At 40.9% G+C, this 18075-nt stretch overlaps 1 long non-coding RNA gene across 1 annotated transcript in view; it reads left to right on the forward strand.

The window, feature by feature from the left end:
* Positions 1 to 16267, forward strand: part of LOC126391786 (uncharacterized) — a 155586-nt gene extending 139319 nt beyond the window's left edge. Inside the window, exon 3 of the long non-coding RNA XR_007570116.1 lies at positions 15805 to 16267. This is a non-coding gene — a long non-coding RNA (uncharacterized LOC126391786). The remainder of the gene's footprint in view (positions 1 to 15804) is intronic.
* Positions 16268 to 18075: the final 1808 nt, after the last annotated feature.

Below are 18075 nucleotides of genomic sequence, written 5' to 3' on the forward strand. Positions count from 1 at the left end.
CATGTTGCCTTCCATCACGCCACTTTGGAGAGACTGAAATAAAGTAACGTGTTCCCTACTAAATCTATTTTTCATTAGCTTTTAGCACTGTGTTGTGCAAGCTGTTTGATTTCAGCAGTGCTGCCTTTAGAGCTTTGGCTCAACACATCAAAAACTCCTACATCTCCTTGCAACTCCTAAAAACCTTTGGAGGATCCTTTCTTGTGTTTGAGTCCAGAAATAGGAAACACTGAGTAGACACAGGCAAACACATATGCCAAAGAGGCAGTTTGCTAAAGCATGCATGCGTTAGCTCACAGCTTCGACAAAAATAAAGAAAATGAGTGTATGTGTTTTGATAATATGTGAACATACACTGCAATTACATTTACATAAGAAGAAAAAGCAAAAGTATGAGAATGACATTATATTATTTCCCTTTTTCTGCACCTGTAACTGTTCTTGCTCTTTTGCTTGTGCTGAATCCTTTTCAATTTCCCCACTGGGCTACGTATGTTGAAGGCACAGTGTGCATCTAAGTGTGTGTGTGTGTGTCTCTATATGATTCACACACCAGCCTGAGTATGTGGCGGAATCGAAGCCCACCTCTCTTAAGATGTCTGAGGACCTCAGGGGCTCAATATAATATTGTTGTTTTCTACTTATTTTCTAAGAATGTTCCATTCCCAATAGTGTGCTTCCATCCAGTATAATGCTGTTTATTGTGCTGAAAGGACAGGATATATTTGTTTTGCAGTCTAAAGGATGTATTTTGTGTCTCCAAGCACTCAAGGTTGTACATTGAATACTGTATAACTGCACTGACAGAGTACAAATAAAGGTCCAACTGCTAGATGTTTCAGTTCATAAATTGTTTATATATTTTCTTTCTTATGAAACATTTTCTTTTTAGCATTCTGTAACCCTGATTAAGACTACTGAGCGAAAAACATACTGCTTTATTATTTAACTCTATTTGTCACTCAAGTGTTGCTGAATTACTTATTGCTGTTACAGTTCTCATATCCAAGCACCAATCTCAGAGACAATTTGTTTCATTGAGTGTTTCATAAACTGATCAGCTAATGTTGACCTCGGGCTAAAACTACATTAGAAATAACATTTAGTTACAATTATGTTTCTGGAGTGGGCACAGTTAACAGTTGTTATTTTGTTGAGCGAGCTATCTGTAAACAGCAAACTGCGGTGTAGTCTTTCACACAGTCTGTAGCTGCCTTGAACTTCTGCAGTGCAATTAATTTAACATGTATTTTACCTGTTCATCCTCTCAAAGACGTGTTTTTATTTATTTATTTACCCATATGTCTGAGCATATTAAACTACAGCATGTTGTAGATGAGAGTGCGTAATTAAAAGCAAATCAAAGGAATGGGCAGGGACAAAGGTTTTGGATTACTCTCCTTTTGTTTAATAGCCTATTTAAAGGATGTTATGAAAGTTATAAAGATAATTATATTGTCAGAAAGAGTGATAGTGTTACAGCACTATATATAATGCTGACCGTGTGTATAGGAGAGAGTACGGCAGATGACCTAAACTAACTTTCAAAAAAATGTCTCACATAAAACTCTCCTTTTGTTATCTAGTCGCGTACTTACAGAGCTACTTCAAAGGCATTAGGTGAAACTGTCAACCAGTGAGCTGGATTGCATCCATTGTTCTCCTCTGATGGATCATTTGCAACAATCCAGAGATAAATCTGCTTTCTATTTTTGGGCTCTGACAGCCTCTACCTGTATCCAGCCGCCTGCTAGCCCCCACCCAGACAGTGACTGGCCTAATGTCTGGTCGCAGTGGCTTCCTTGAAGTGCTCCTGCAAGTTAATAAATTCTGGGCCATCTGTTTCCATACAGCCCCTTTCCATTACCAGGTGCCCCCCCCCTCTCCTTGGACCTCTATCTAATTAACTTTCCTCTCTCTGCCTCTCTTTGTGCCCACATTCAGACTGGGGAAAGAGAGGTAGGGAGAGAGAGGGAGGACAGAGAGAGTGAAAGAGGGGAAAGGAAAATTTGTTTAACCTGATGTTTTGAGGCAAAGTAAACAGTGCGGTAACCTAGTTAGCCGCATTGCTTTTTTGTGTGATTTAGCAATGATGTTATTAATAACCATGTGAGTCTGAAGGGTACTTAACCATGCAATAAAGAGATGGGGCATTGAGTGCCACTGTTCTGCCTTCGCTTTGGAGAGGAACACTAATTGCTAGTCGGGGAATCTAATGAAAACCCTCCAAACAAATAACAAAGCAGACAGTGAAGAGTGTATGAAGTAGAACAAAGGGAGGAGAGCAATGCAAGGGGTGAATATATGAAATAATGATAATAATAAACACTGTTGGTATAGCTATTAAAGGCAGTTAATGCTTCACAGACAGTGAACCAACAGTAATTCAAAGTCACAAGGAGAAACAATAAAAACGCCAGCCATGAATTGAAAAAGGTATTAGAGATCAATAAAACAAGTATTTATAGTAAGGATAAGGTAGGTAAAAACAAATAATATAAAAAGCCTTTCTGTGAAACATGTTTTAGGAAGAGATTTAAAAGCTGACCCAAAGGGACAAGAAATGATCTTATTTCATCATCGGATGGCTTTTTATCAAATAAACATGAGCAACAAGTTCTGCTCCCGCAGATTTTGTGTCCTTTCTTTGGATGAATGCTGTTGTTGAGAACAGAAATGGCAGTGGGAAGAAAAACAGCTCTCCGACGCTGAAAAGACTAGCAGTGCCCACAGCATATAACGCTTTTAACTACTTTTTGCTGTCACAATCTAACTGAAAGCATCAACCATCAAAGCCATTAGAGTGCCAGAGTGCCCCTGTGGTTTTGCCATTAGCCTATAATATATTGGCAACAACATGCCACGACAGCACTACAGTATCAACATACATATGCTGAAGAAAAAAGGTGGCACATAAATAGCATAGCCAAAAGAGCACAAGACTCCGCACAAGGTTAGGATTCCCCATTGTGGAGGAAATGTAAGTTATGTGTCTACATTAAGCTGTAATGTTCTTGGAGAAGATGATGCCACTTTTTATGGTAAGGCTGTTGACTATTCATGAAAATCATGAAGGTGGCTGTAGGAGATTAGATTCCTGCTGTTGCAGGAAAACCCTCGTAAGTCCAACTAGTAATTTCCATGTTTCTACCTGAGCTGAAGGTTTATGTGGTTCTTTATAGGAAGTGCCAGCTGTGTGACCCCAAGGCCCACAAAATCTATTCATAAACTACAATAAGGATGCATGGTTGTCAGTGCGAAAATAAGGCTGCTTTTCAAAGATACAAGGTTTCTACCCAGTGGCAGCGATATTTCTGACACATGTTTGAGGCATTCCCATTTGCATGAATCCTATGCATATTACATCGCTCCGACCTGTTGGCTACCACGGGAATTGTCATCATCGGTTGCAGGCAATAACAGTAAGTTACTGCCGCTTGTCATATGCCATCCTGCTTCTGCCATAATTTATGTGCATAGGACCATTGTCTTATGGCCCAGGGGGCATTTTGTGTGCCTCCGATTTCAGCTTTATGACGCAAGGAGCGGAGAGCCTCCACCAATGCCAAGTGAACCAAAACCTGGCGAATGCTGAGGAGCTCCTCTCCAAATGAATGTTTCATTCCCCTTCCCAAATCGAATCTGCGAGAGGCAGGGGGAAATGCATGGCCTTCCTGTTGACAGAGTCGGAGAGGTGCTACGTATGAACAAAACGGAAGGAGAGTGATCAGGATGGTTTACATCTCTGAGGAGCTCATCCGGAAGGGCATGTCCCTCATTACAGCTGTTTGGAGAGAGGTCTCGTTTTGCCAGCACGTTCTCTGCGTCCTCCACCTGCAGCGGGTCAGGGAGGGAGGGAGAAGTCTCTGACATGACCTCCAGTGAAGTGAGCATGTCGGGAACCACTGGAGATTGGAGGCGGAACCAATGCCGAAGAGGGAGAAACACGTGCCTCGCAATCAGCCATGAAATGCAACCTGGCACCAATTGGACTGGGCCTGCGGGGAGCCTCAATAGACCTAAGCCTGCAGAACAACAGGGAGGGAGGGACGGGTAGAGGGTGAGGGATGTGGAGGGTATGGAGAGGGTTGTGGGGTGCGAGGTCATTCCACCTCACAGGGTGTTTTATTAATGTAATTAAACACGGGCGAGCTCTCTGGCTCTGCATCATACCTGACCTCCACAGCAGAGGGAAGGGAGAGAGGGAGTAAAACGAGGGAGAGACAGACAGGGAGAGGGAGGGCGAGGGAGGAAGCGGGAGAGAGGGAGGGAGCGTGCAGGGGATAGAGGTAGGGATAACAAGGACATGAGATTGGCAGGATAAGGCAAGATGAAACAAGGGAGGACAGGGCTAAGCAAGAGGGATAAAAAGAGATAGATGCAGCATGATGCATGAGTGGGAGGGGAAGATGTGAATTTAGTCAGAGAATTAGTGCATGGGACAAGGCAAGTGAGCCATGGAGGAGTCAAGGCCAGGTCATTTGAGGAAAGAGGTCAACATGAGGGCAAACAAAGGCCTCTGGGCCTGGTGCGAAATGTGAGGAATGTCATGTAATCATATTAGACACAGCTCACTGCTCTGTCTAAACACAGGGCTGTGCTCTCTCTCAGCATAATGATATTATTGTAGAATATATATTTTTAATCGTGCTTGTGCTTAGTTTTGCATTTTTAAAAAAGGTATCCCTTTTGTTCTTATCACATGTCTATTTAATTCCAACTAAATACACTATACAGGGGCAGGGTCATTACAACACTATTTAAATAGGGACTTTACACCCCCTTAAAACTGGATATTAAATTTTAAGTATATCTTTCTAACACTGAATATTGACGACTAAATAAGCCACAATCAAACTGATTTTTAAAAAACTATATTAATTACAAGTTTAACTCTCAAAAACGGCTTCATTAGGGTTGTATGGGTTTGGTTTGATCAGTTTTGATAGACAGGGTCCTGGCAACCGAAGAAAACAGCACCACAGCTGTCTTTACATTTTGATTAAAATGATGAAAAATCAACTCCCATTGGTTTACTGTAAGTATACAACATCATCTTTTCGCACCCACTGCACCAACAAAAAGGGCAGAAACACAACTGCAGAAATCTCTGATGTGAAATACTCCACACTGTTTTTGCAGAAAATTTTGTGTTTGTGTAAGATGTTGTTTCCCATAGCAAGAAGCAAATTGAGAGAATATGTTATAGGCACCTTGGCTGCTTTTAATACGTTTGGTGGTGATGGAAATTACGGCTTTGTTTTGGTGCAAAAAAACTGAACACAGTGAAAACAGGAAAAACCAGAAAGGGATATTAAAGGAATTAAAGGAAGAATGAATGCCACCCTAGCTGCTGTGCAAGTTTGTATTTTGTTCTTTGGGTCTGATTTGTCACTTTCTAATTTCTCCTTCCAGTGGAACATGTTAGCTGCCTCACATCAAAAAACTAGTAATCTAAAAAGTAGAGCCAATCTGTTATCTCATTTAAGGTACAACGCTGAATGCTGTTCAGGTCTGAGAAACAGCTTATTGCGAAATCACAAACCTGCTCTAAAGTCTTGGGCCTGTTATCAATAAAAGAAGAAGTTCAAATAAGTCTTTCATGCTTTTTCTTATCCAGAGTTGGCTCAGAAACATAAAGGCCACAAGCCTTCAAACCGCTGCGTTGCTGCTTTATTGTTTTGTTTGTTTGGCTGGTTCTTGATTCTGTGTTTCTCTTCTTTTGCACTGCTGTAGCCATGTAGCTTTAACCATACCTCAGTTGGAACATAATGATATCATACAGTGTTACCTTGTTTTGAAGGTAAATGACACACTGTATACTGCAGGAAAATGTTAATTTCAATGCCAAAGCCCTGTTACTCTTCATTTATGTCTCTTCTGTTACTCCACTGTAGATGAACACAGTCACATAGTATACAGGCAGGCAGAGGAACATATGCCTCAAAATACAGGGTAGAATGGAGCTCTGTAATAGGTCAGGGCTTTGCAAAGCGGTGCTGTAAGGAAGGGTCGGTGAGAATTCACCACTGTTTGTGACAGCTTGAAGCACACCCCGTCACAATACATTTCTCATCTCCGCGGCCCGCATTAGACACCTTGTCACAATAATTACATTTCTCTGTATTAATTGATGACTTATAATGGAAATAAGAGCTGTCGGGGAATGTATCAAACTACAGCAACAATAATAGCAAAGGCAATAACCAAACAAATATCAAATGGACAAATGAGGGAGAGTGTTGTCCGTGATTGATGAGGGGAGCAGGCCCAGCCACACACTGTGTATGTGGTAAGGAACTTTTGCAGCTCTGCATTTGACAGGCTTGTTTGTGTATGCCCGTGTGTGTGCGTGTGTGTGTGTGTGTGTGTCCATGCATGCATCTAGAATTCACTTTTAGTATGGGCTAGAGACTCTGCTCGGAGGGAAATTATAACAACTAATAAAGCAGGAATGAGGAATTTGTAATCCGTGTCAGAATTGAATTACTATCCAATAATGCTTATTTCAATACACAAAAAGCCATAATCCCATTCATCTGTAAGCTTTCCTATTGTCATCAGCGTTCACACAGCAGAATATCAATGCAGAAACACGCAATCATTACATTATTGATATGAAAGCTCATTCGTCCTTTGCCCTCTGAGTTCAACACAGCTTAATGAGGTATATCTGTTTTTTTCAGGTATAAATATTTACAACTGCTGCATAATGGTTATGCGCAGAGTGTCATTAGAATGTACGCTTTCCTCAAGTGTAATGGACTGAGCAACCATCACACACAGTTAACGATGCAAGCACAAAGTGTGTCCACGTACACAATTAGTAATGCTACGATGTACTGTAATCGTCTGTTTTGACTTTTGCCATTTATCTTATTCTGTCTTTGTGAGAAATGTCATGCTACTGATATGAACAGGAGGAGGAGAGGCGGTCAGGTGGCCCACAAGACTGAGAATGAAAGTGGAACCTTGACCTTGGGTCACCTAAGCCCCCCACCGTCCTCCCATATACTCTGTATTATTCTCTTGCCATGCTGTTTTTTCTGAGGAAGCTTGAGGCTGCAGTCTTTGTCAGAAGGCTATGGCAGACGGCATTATAAGAATGATTACAGCTTGCTGACATCTTGCAATCATCATGTCAACTGATTAGTGTTCGCTCAAGTCGGTGCCAGTGTTTCTGTTTTTTCTTTTTTCTTGCATTTATTAAACTTTTTTGAACGTATTTCAAAGAAGCATGCACAATTTATTCAATTTCATTTAGTTCTAAGTGATTCAAAGTGCTGTAACTTGGAAAAATGACTATGTTTACAATTTTACTGCCCCTAAAACTGTGTTGATCATCATTTTATGAAATTATATCCACAATCAAATTAAAAAGTCCATTGATTTTAGCCTTGATTCAGGAATGTCCCATTCTCTGGCATCTAGCAGCATTTAGTCTCTGAATGACTGGTGCTTGGTGAAAGGAGTAAAACATCCAGGATCCTGGGATGGTCCAATAGATGTGGAGGTATGGTAGTTGTGCTTATATACTGCAGGCTGACTGTGGTTTTCCTCCAGTGAATGATAAAAGTGAGTGATGTTCAAATAATGATAACAGCGGCAACCCCCAGGGAGCTTATTATTGTTTTAGTTCTAAACAATCAGAAACCAGAACCGATTTACGACATGTTTTTGATAAAGAAACTGATACCTGAGGAAACCATAAGTGATCTCCGAGACAATAAAAATGAGGTGAATCAATTGAAGGCAGTCTCAGAAGTACCCATTCACTGTCTAAATCTGTTGATTAGAGTGGCCTGCACGTTCTGACCCCAAGTTGTCACATATTGCCACTTTGTCTGTGGCTTTTTATGTCTACATATTATGTGCTAGGTATCCTTCTACATTTGCTGTTGATGTTCCAGGATGCGCAACCAGCACCAGGACGTCAACAAAAGCACCTGGTTGGGTTTAGGCAAGAAAAGCATGTGGTTATGTTTAGAAAACAACATCTTGGTTTGGCATTCAGGAAGCGCACACAGGGCTTCTTGGTGAAAGTCCGGGGTTTGTTGGACCCATTGACCACCTCTCCCACCTGCCCTGTAGGGACTTTCCAGCTTCTTTAACTAAGCTGTTATCAGCAGCATTTCAACCTGAGAGTGTTTAGCAGCGTATAATACCGCCACGACAGGTGGACCGATGGCATATCATAGCAATGCGAAAGGTTACATCTGTCCACTTTACATACTGATGCTGCCTGGCTGCGTATGATACCGCTGCGAGAGATGGCTTTTGGCGTCAGGAAATCACTGACAAAACGGCGGTATTCGATGACTGGAATGAGAATGGGATGGAGTGGCATGATTAATAGTGTCACAGGTTGTGCTAAGGTCATTTAAGACCAATATGGTGTTCTCCCCTGAATCAAAAACCACCAGCAAGTAATTTTCAGCTCTCCTTAAAGTTGTTAAAAACAAGTTTTTGCCAGGGATTGGAGGAATATAAGGAATATAATATAATTTTAAAATTGATATAATTTTTCTTTTTACTTTCTCTAAGTACCAAGGCCAGCACCCCATCCTAAAATATCTGGAACACATCCAGATGAAAGAGGGCTGTTTTGAATAGAAAGCAAACCAGGGCCTACAGCCCTCATAACCTCTCTGAATAAATTTGTGGGAATAGTATCAAGGGGGACTAGAGGAGGGCCTCGTATGTGACACAATCTCTGTGAGAGTATGCAAAGAAATCGGCCCAAAGCGATTCAATACATTAGGGAATGGGCAAGGGAGGTCCACAGCAGAAATTAGGGGAGTTGGAGGAGTGATATTAGACCTTCCTCAGATTGAGTACACCTGGGGAAGATATTTCAAGACTCTTTTCATGTCCATCAGATAATGCAAACATTTGGAAGCCATTTCAGGGTCCCAATGATATCACCAATATTCTGCACTCTCCCTTCCAGGAAATTAATCTCTATGTGTCATATGTTAGCAGGGACAGCTTCCTCTTGGTGTGAATCTCTACCTCCTATCAAACTTAAAGGGATAGTCTTCTGGCATAAGACGGTGGTATGAGTTGCTCGCTGGCAGTGATATCAATGCATGGATATTAGCTTAGGTGTGATATTATATTAGGTATATTCTGTGGAGAGATATTTATCTCAGCAGGCCAACAGCTTGTCAGATACAAATGAACTGCTTCAAAAGTACAAGTTTAACATCTGAAGTCCCTTTCCTGACATGTTTCAAAGTTAGGCTATACTTATATTAATATTTAGTTTAACATGTTGTTTCCATTTAATAGTTTTTAAGGACAAAACTTTGAATAGGGACTCTTTTCAATTTAACAGAACATACAGAGCACAAACATGGCTCTAGAACCCCACCCCACTTTTGAAGCTCCTTCCATCAACAGCACATACACTTCTGAAATGAACCCAGGTGCATTTCCTTCATGAAGCAGCTTTTTTATATCACTGAGCACAGGTAAAAGTCATTTTAGGTCCCAAAGTTGCTCTAAGAAAGGATCATAGTTGAAGATAACAAAAAAGTGTCTAATGTCCTCAAAAGACATTAGAGATCCATTGTCAAACCAGTCCTCCAAATAGTGAATCCCTTTCTGATGCCACACTTCAAGAGTCCTGTTATCCAGAGTCATGGGTATAAGTTCATTTTGTCTCAATGGTGTTTTGAGTGAGAGTGTAATTTCTAATCCAAGACATTTGCGGACCTCATGCCATACTTTAATATAGTGTATTAAAATAGGATTATCAGTTGTAGTGGTTATTGTCCCTGGGGTCCATTTGTAAAGGAAATCATCAGGCACTGTCAATTGGAGAGCATACATTACAATTAAAACCCAGGAGGAAACAATTTGCTTCTCAAAAAAGAAGACATAAGTCGCATTTGGGCAGCCGAAAAACACTTTTTAAAACTAGGTAGTCAGAGGCCTCAGCCAGAGGCTCAATGACTAGGACGAAGCTCTTTCTCCCTCATTGAGAAATTTGCTTGGGGTAGGTTTTACTTTCCACTTTCTCCAGCACTGTTAGCATTAGGGTGACCGGTGAAAGAGCAAGATGGCTAACGTTAGTGTTAAAGGAAACATCGGTGAGATTCAGCCATACATGTTTGAGCCTCAGTGAGACTCATGCTGTGTCTCAAATCACGTACTTCTGTACTTACTAGGGTTGGGCGATAATACGTAATAAGGTATCCCGCGGTATCTAAAAATAGCAACAGTATCAGCTTCATTACCGTCATTAGAAATATCTGCCTTGCATATAGGCCTATAGGGGCCTAATATAATATGAAATATAATTTATTTAATGCCTAAATAATGAGTGTTTGTCCAGCACCTATGTATGTGTGGTTGAGTTTTCAATTTAATACTATTACAATTTAAAACTAATAGCAGGCTATAATGTTTCTTTTATAACTGCCCTTGTTGTCGGGAGATGGCATTTGATGAAGTTTTTGGATGTGACGTCGTCACGTGACAGCTTGACGTGACGTGAGAAAGAGAAGATAAGATGGCAAGCCGCGAGTTGGTTCCAAAAAAACACAACTTCTGCAAGCAGCAGCAGCAGGTCCAGTGGCCATCAGAGTGGAGGAGGGAGAAGCCAAACCCGAAACACTGAAAAGAAGATGACTGTTGGCCGCCTCCTTCAAAGAAGAGCCAATGAGGTGGCAGGTCCGGTCGGTAACATACAGGAGCAAGTAGAAGCAAAGATAACTGCCTGTTGTCGCGAGCCTGTTATTCAGGGAGACCTCATTCTCAGGTGGAAACGTGATGGCGCCAGGTGTTTTCCTCTGATGTTGAGGGCTGCCCGAAATTACCTGTGCGTTTGTGCCACAAGCTCTCCATCAGAGCGGTGCGTCGACACCGCGGCTGAAGTTGTCAATCCACTGCGTGCCCTGCTCCAGCTGGAAAAAGTAAACATGCTGATTTTTCTGGCAAAAAACCTTGAATAGTTTTGAAGCATAGGATGCTGCTATAATTATCATTATACTTAAACTTTATTTTTATTTCATTTTCAATGAGGAGTAGCCTGATCTGACGGACAGAAAAGCTCGGACTTTGAGAGGGTGAACTTTTCAAACTAAAGGTAGGTTCTAAAAATAAACCAGCGAACAGTATTTCCCGTCACGGTCTCAGGATACGCTGTAGGCCTATAGCACGCATTTTCGTTACTGCCTTTGTTATTTATTGTTACTTTTTACTACTTGATAAGCCTATAAATATTGGATGCTATAGGGCTGTGTTTTAATTTAATTGATTTGTGTCGATTACTGTACTGGAAGTGGACTGTAGCCCACAGACAATTTGTTGTTATTTCATTCCGTTTGGTTGGCTGTATTTGCACTTTTCTTTTTTTTTTCTTTTTTTAAAATATTTTTTAATGAAAGTTGTTAATGTTGTACATGCAAAATTTGGATATCCCCAACTACTTACACTTAATATTTTGAGTGCATAAGTGCGTTCACACTGAGAAGTATGGAAAAATGCAGTGCACTATGAGTCCCCGGATGGTGCACTCAAAACGGTCAAGAAGTTGAGTGTGGAACTATGGACACTTCTCGCCTTCAATGGTCGCCATCTTGGCTACGTAGCAGAAGGGGAGGGACCACTTTTCAAACTAGCGGCAGAGGACTGTGCGGCCGTGAACGTTGCTGCATTGTACAAATACATGTGGTTTTTTTGCACTAAGCACCACTATACTGTTGTCAGGTATAAGCAGAGTTGGGTAAGGGTTACTTTAAAAGTAATCAATGTACTTTGCTGCGTTACTTTTTAAAAAAGTAACCAGTTACTTTACTGCGTTACTCCCTGCAAAAAGTAACTCAAGCACTTTTAAAGTACTTTTGAGTATTCTACATTTCCTATTGGGCAATGGACCACAGGGCGCTAAGCCTACATTTTTTGTCTCCAAAATTAAAGTTATGGACCACTTGCCCTTCACTGAGATCCAGTTCTCCCATCACAGCCGTCACTTTGACCAGTAGAAACACAGAACGATCTGCTGTCGTAGACAACTGTATGACAACAGCACCCCAGCATTTTTAATATTTCCTCTAGGGATGTTACCACACAGAGTAAAAGGGGGAAATGATGGTGTGAAACAGCAGAGGCACTTTGTCAACCCGCTGAGTTAACGTTACTGTCATTAGCATCAAGCTAGCAAACAATGGTACATCCTCACGGTCGGACATAAAGTAATAACATTAACAAATAGCGGCGGGGCTTTTACTCACCACAACTGCAGAGGCTCCCAGCTTCATTTGAAACAAACTACATTATAGATGGTCCGTTATTTATTAATCCCTCAGTGTGTTTATATATTTACTTTTTATCTGCTCCGTTGTCTTTATAAAGTTAACATATCGCACCGTCATTTCAAACTCAACACTTCCTGAATTTCTTTCAAATTAAAAACCCTTATAACCTCGGCTGAGAGAATCCCTCCATTTTCTAAATAGACTTTTATTCTGAAACATTTGTAGCAACTTGGTTGTGGAGGATACAGTAGCTTGAATGTTTGCCTATGGTACAAATGGAGCTCCTGCCATCTGCTGACACTTTTAGGTGACTACAACAACATATCGGCTGGCACATGAACAGACACAGTGACTCAAATAATAAAAGTAATAAAAATAGGACAAGAATAACCCGATGACATCACACACGCCGTGAAAGACGACCGGGGATAATTGGTGAGTACCATCGTGTAGTGTGTCATGTCTGTCGGCCAACTCACTGCACGATTTTATGACTCCACAATCGTGTAATGTGACATAGTGATTTTCAGAACGGGCAGAAAAGTCGTGTAGCGTGTACCAGGCATAATGCAAGTCCTGAGTCTGACCTGTCTGTCAGCAAGTCCTACTCCACCTTTTTTTAGACTCCACCGTAGACAACGGCAGCATTTCTTCTACCACGTAGCGAGCCACAAGCTTCATGGCTTCTTTTGGACTGATAGTTTTAACGATATCTCCGTTATTAGAGCCAAAAGACAGTTGTTGCTGTTTCGGAGCTCAAGGACAAGTGTTCTTAAAGTAACGGAAGTAACTGATGGCTTGTAGAAAATGTACTCAAGTATTTGATTACTCAAACAGCAAACTAACGCGTTAGGTTACTCGTTATTGCATAAAGTAATCAAAGTACTCTAACGCGTTACTTTGTAACGCATTATACCCAACTCTGGGTATAAGCCAGCAGTATGTTTATTGGGTTAGTTTAACAGTCTGTAATGATTTGGTACCGCGAACGATAACGCAAATGCTAATGCTAGTTTGCTAATTAGCTAATTTGCAGTCGTCATTTCCGGTGAGTGCACAGCGGCAGTGTTTGGTTTGAGACAACACTACCCTGCCGAAATTTGTGCACTACGCCAGTGAGTACATAGTGCACATAGTATACTACATAGAAGTGTACTAATGGAAGTATGTGACTTGAGACACACCATCAGACTCAGTTGAGGAGTCTGTTGTGGACCAAAGTTGGCTACTACCAGAGTATCAGAGTGGTAATTAGAATCTTTTATTTATGTTGTTTGTTAGCTTGTTAGCTTGTAGGGTAAGTAGCAGTGACTGACACTGTGTTAGTGTTTGTGAAACATACAAGAATGTCTGCTAAAATGTTACAGTGTGTTCACATTGGTCCGGTTTACATCCAAAAACTGTTCACTCTACCATGTTTGCTATCAAAACATTTTACTATGCTAACACTAACTCTTCTCTCTGTAGACCTGCTGACAAGTCTGCTCTGTGCTGGAGGTTTCAGGTTTCTTTTCTGGTGTATTAAAGTCTGTTTCCCGATTGCTAAGTGTCTCTGTTTCTACTTCTGTGTACGAGGATTTACTGTAAGTTCATACTGGATGAATCTGCGGCACACAATTTACACCCAATGCCAGTGTTCAGTGCCATTGTCTACAGGTCCTCAAAATCACCTACATCTGACTTGGATAAAACAAAATGTGTCTTCACTCGATTCAGTAGCATGAGTCAGCACATCTTCAGCAGAGACACTATCATGGTTACTAACAGCAGTGCAGATTGCATTACTGTTACCAGGATACACAGAGGTGATTGCCTTTCTGTACTCAGTAAGGGTACGGGAAGTTTTTACAGGTCTTCATTTGATAATACAACTTTTCTTCCATGTGCAACATTTTAATGTGAGGCAGCTTTTACCTCATACACTGAAAAATGAAAGTCGTGCAGAGGAAAAAAAAGTTAAAACTGTTTTGGAGTGAAAGACTGAAGTATACAGCACACAGAGTGCAGGGCATTGACCACCTACATAGGTCAAGTTTTAGTTTTCCTCACAGCACTCCTGGTGTGTGTACAGCATCAAGTACGCTCAGTGAATGCCAAACACAGTTTTGACATCTTGAGGAGCACGAACCTATCACAATGCTGTTAACATATTTAAACTTGATAATGGGTCATTTGTCAGTGCTAATTTGATATGCAATATTTTTCTCATCATGCTTAGTAACAAGATTAGCTTGATGGAAGCAAAGCACAGTGTAAACCACTATGCAAAGTTGTGCTTTAGCTCCTTTTCTTTCTCAGAGGAGATCAATATGTCATCAGGCTCATTTGAACACAGAGGTGGGACACTCCTTTATGGTAAATATAGTTTTCTATACCTGTTATTGTAATTAAGTCTTTATGCCACAGTGTGCGAAACATAAGTCAAAGCTTTAAAGGGTGCCAAACTGGCAATGCATGAAACCCCTGCTCCCCTCCCTGCAGGTGGTGAACTTCATAATGATGAAACCTGCATTGCATAATGTATATTGCTCCATTATTTAATCATCTTTCCTACCTTCATCACCCCATGTTGTTGTTTTTTTAAATTGTTACAGTGCTGCTAAGCAATAAGGCTGTTTTTTACTGCATAAATATAGATGTTGTTACCAAGTTGTTGAATGTTTAGATTACCATGCATGTAGTGGCTTTTAAAAGCTAATGACTTATTGCAAAGGTGATGAACCCATCACCCTTTATTACTAGAATTCTGCTGTTACAAATGTTGGTAAGTGAATGGTACATGGGGGTAGCTTTTTCCACTCAAAAATAAGCCATTAAGCCACCACTTCCAAGTTTTGTGAGTCACTGTTTAGTAGTTTTTGCCCCCACCTAATTTTCCAGAAGGTAAAGTCCCAGGGAGGGTCCTTTGTGATTAATTAAAAAGCAACCAAAGGAAACAGGGCAAACTTTGCTGGCAGAGCATCTAAATCCTCACTTAAATCTGGGCTTAAAACTTGGCAACCCAAGTTTTTCTTTTATCTATTTTATTAAAAAAAAAAGCTTGACACTAAAGCATAAATAAAGGATTCATGAACCATCAATGAAGTCAGTGATGGTAGCTTTTTAAACCCTGTGTGACTGACTTTTTTTGTAGCCATGAATACATTTGATGCATCATTTACAACACAATCCTCAATGTACAGTGTATTATAAGATGTGTGGCCATCAAATGTTTGATTTTTGCACAGTTTCAGATACCTGAGATTACAGGTCATCAGGTTACCGACATTAAAAATTAAGCAGCACAAAACCCCACTGTACAATTGGGAGACTGCTAGAATCGATATTTACATCATGAAAATCAATTCAAAAAGAAAGCAAGATGTTCACAGTGGGTACAAATCGCTCAACTTGTAGCTGGCTAAAATTACAGTACACCACAATACATACAAGATTTTTTTATTACAAGACGCTTATTTATATTTCCTTTCTAAATATGAAACCATGCATACTGTATGTTTGGCTCCAGCGTTAACTCTGGCCTTGTTTTCTGTCTTTCCAGGTGTATCTGCACGTTGCTGTTATTGCTGGAATATGAGTTAAAATAACACATTTGCATTGGGTGCATGAATATTCTCTTGAGACTGTGGGCCAGCGCTGCACATAAAAATGGGAGATGACATGATGAACATCTGGAAGGAGGAAGGTGACAAGGAGACAAGTTAGGAGTTATAGGGGCATCTGTTTGGCTCTCCTTCCTTCCACAGCCTCTCTTGGAGCAGAATCTCTCCTTCTTCCTTGTTCCTGGCATCTTTATCCGAGAAAGACAGATGGATTTGCTTCTCCCTGGATACACACTCCGTCACACACATGAGCACGCACACACACACACACACACACACACACACACACACATACCCATGCATGCATGTACTGTATAGACACACATATAGAGAGTGATACACAACCAAAGGCACAAATAACGTACAGAGCGCAGGCACGGTGACTCTGACAAACAAACAGACTCCAGCGGGCACACGCTCATATGTACACTCAGGGCTTGGGAGACGGACAGCTGCGCAAATATGCCCGGCCCTCATTCTTGGGATCTGAGTGGCGCTCCAACCACAACAGCAAATATTTCCCCTGCTGTCATCTTCTCTATTTTCTCTCCCTTATTCATCGGAAGTGTGCCCAGGAAGTGGCAGGAGAGGTTTCAGGAGCCTTCTTGGTACGGCCAGGAACCACAGCATCCCTCTCTTTCCCATTTCCCTCTTCTTCCTCCAGGAGCCAGATGCTGATTGGGGGGAAAAGTGGTGGCGAGGTGGGACCCTACCTGTCCCCTGGGGAAGATGAAATGTAAATTTTGCGACGTGGGCTCATTTGCTGCAGTCTGGAGCTGTCTGATAGGACCTGACTGGAGGCTTATTTGATTAGCTTAATTCCATCCTCGTGTGGACCACCGCAGCAATATTCCTGGAACATTTGTTAGAGCATTAGGCCCACAGTTAATGAACAATTTGTTCCGTTGAGCAACGAACCACACGAGCCATCGCGAGCCGTCCGCATGCTCTGTGAAAAGGTTTTCATAGTTGTGACACCTGCCCAAGAAATTAGATTGGAGAACTTGTGACTGTAAAAAGTACAGCCTTATTAATTTTTCTGTGTTCAGATGACAGAGAAAAAAAACTGCTTTGTTAATTTCTCTGTGCTTGGATGATGTCTTAATTTGATGGCTAGTACAGGTTTTGTATTGTGAATATGTGAATGAGCCCTACTGTGAATATTGTTAACTTGTGAAGGTATTACATGTTGCACTGCTGTGCATACAAGCTGAGTTTCCTCCTGGGACAATGTATAGTATTTATCTTTCTGTATTTGTTGCATATAAAGAGGTTTGTTGAAAGGTGCAAAGCTTCTCAGCATGAGCTCAGACATTACTTGTGGCGAAGTCATTACACACTCACCTTACATGGTGCATGTTTCACACCCTCACACCCATATGTTACATTTTAGCATACAGCTCCATGTGACAAATAGCATGAGTCACAATATTACAGTATATAAACAGCAGCAGGAGCAACCACATGGCTGAGGGAACAGAACATGTCAAGTAGATAAAATACAGTGATTTGGCACACATAGCGAGTTTTGTGTTGAGTTTTAAACCTTGTTTAATTTTATCCACAAACAATTGCAATTACAAACAAGCAGGAGAAATGACAACCTTTATATGGAAAGTTCATCATAAAATCAAAATGTATATATTTTTTACTATGTTAAATGTTAAGCTGAAGTAACTAGTAACTATTATTGTAAAATAAATGCAAAGTAAAAACTGTAAAATAGCTTAAGGGACAGTTCACACCCCCCAATTTGCTTATAGTGTTATTTTCTTTATCTAGATTGTTTTAGTGTGAGTGGCCGAGTGTTGGAGATGTCTACCTTCTCTCAAATATAATGGAAGTAGACTGCACTCAGCTTGTGGTGCCCAAAGCTTAAAGAAAAAAAGAAAACTCTAACAGCAATGTCTCTTTCCAAAAGTCATGACCCGGTAACAAGATGATCCACAGACCTTGTTTTAGTTTCATGTAGGAACTATTTTCTCTCGACTGAACTACACCTTCCAACCGTATCACCACGCAGAAGGAAGCATGCAACTATTGCTAGCACCACTGAGCTACTTAACATTACACTTCAGCCAAGGAGGACGCCATTCATATTTCTCCTGCTGACACAAGCATGAGCCCTTTGTCCTTTACGCTACTTTTTGGGTGGTTATTTGATTGGTGGGTGTAGTTCATCAGAAAGAAAATAGTTCCTACATGAAACT

This window comes from Epinephelus moara, chromosome 1 (assembly GCF_006386435.1).
Source record: "Epinephelus moara isolate mb chromosome 1, YSFRI_EMoa_1.0, whole genome shotgun sequence".
Taxonomy (NCBI): domain Eukaryota; kingdom Metazoa; phylum Chordata; class Actinopteri; order Perciformes; family Serranidae; genus Epinephelus; species Epinephelus moara.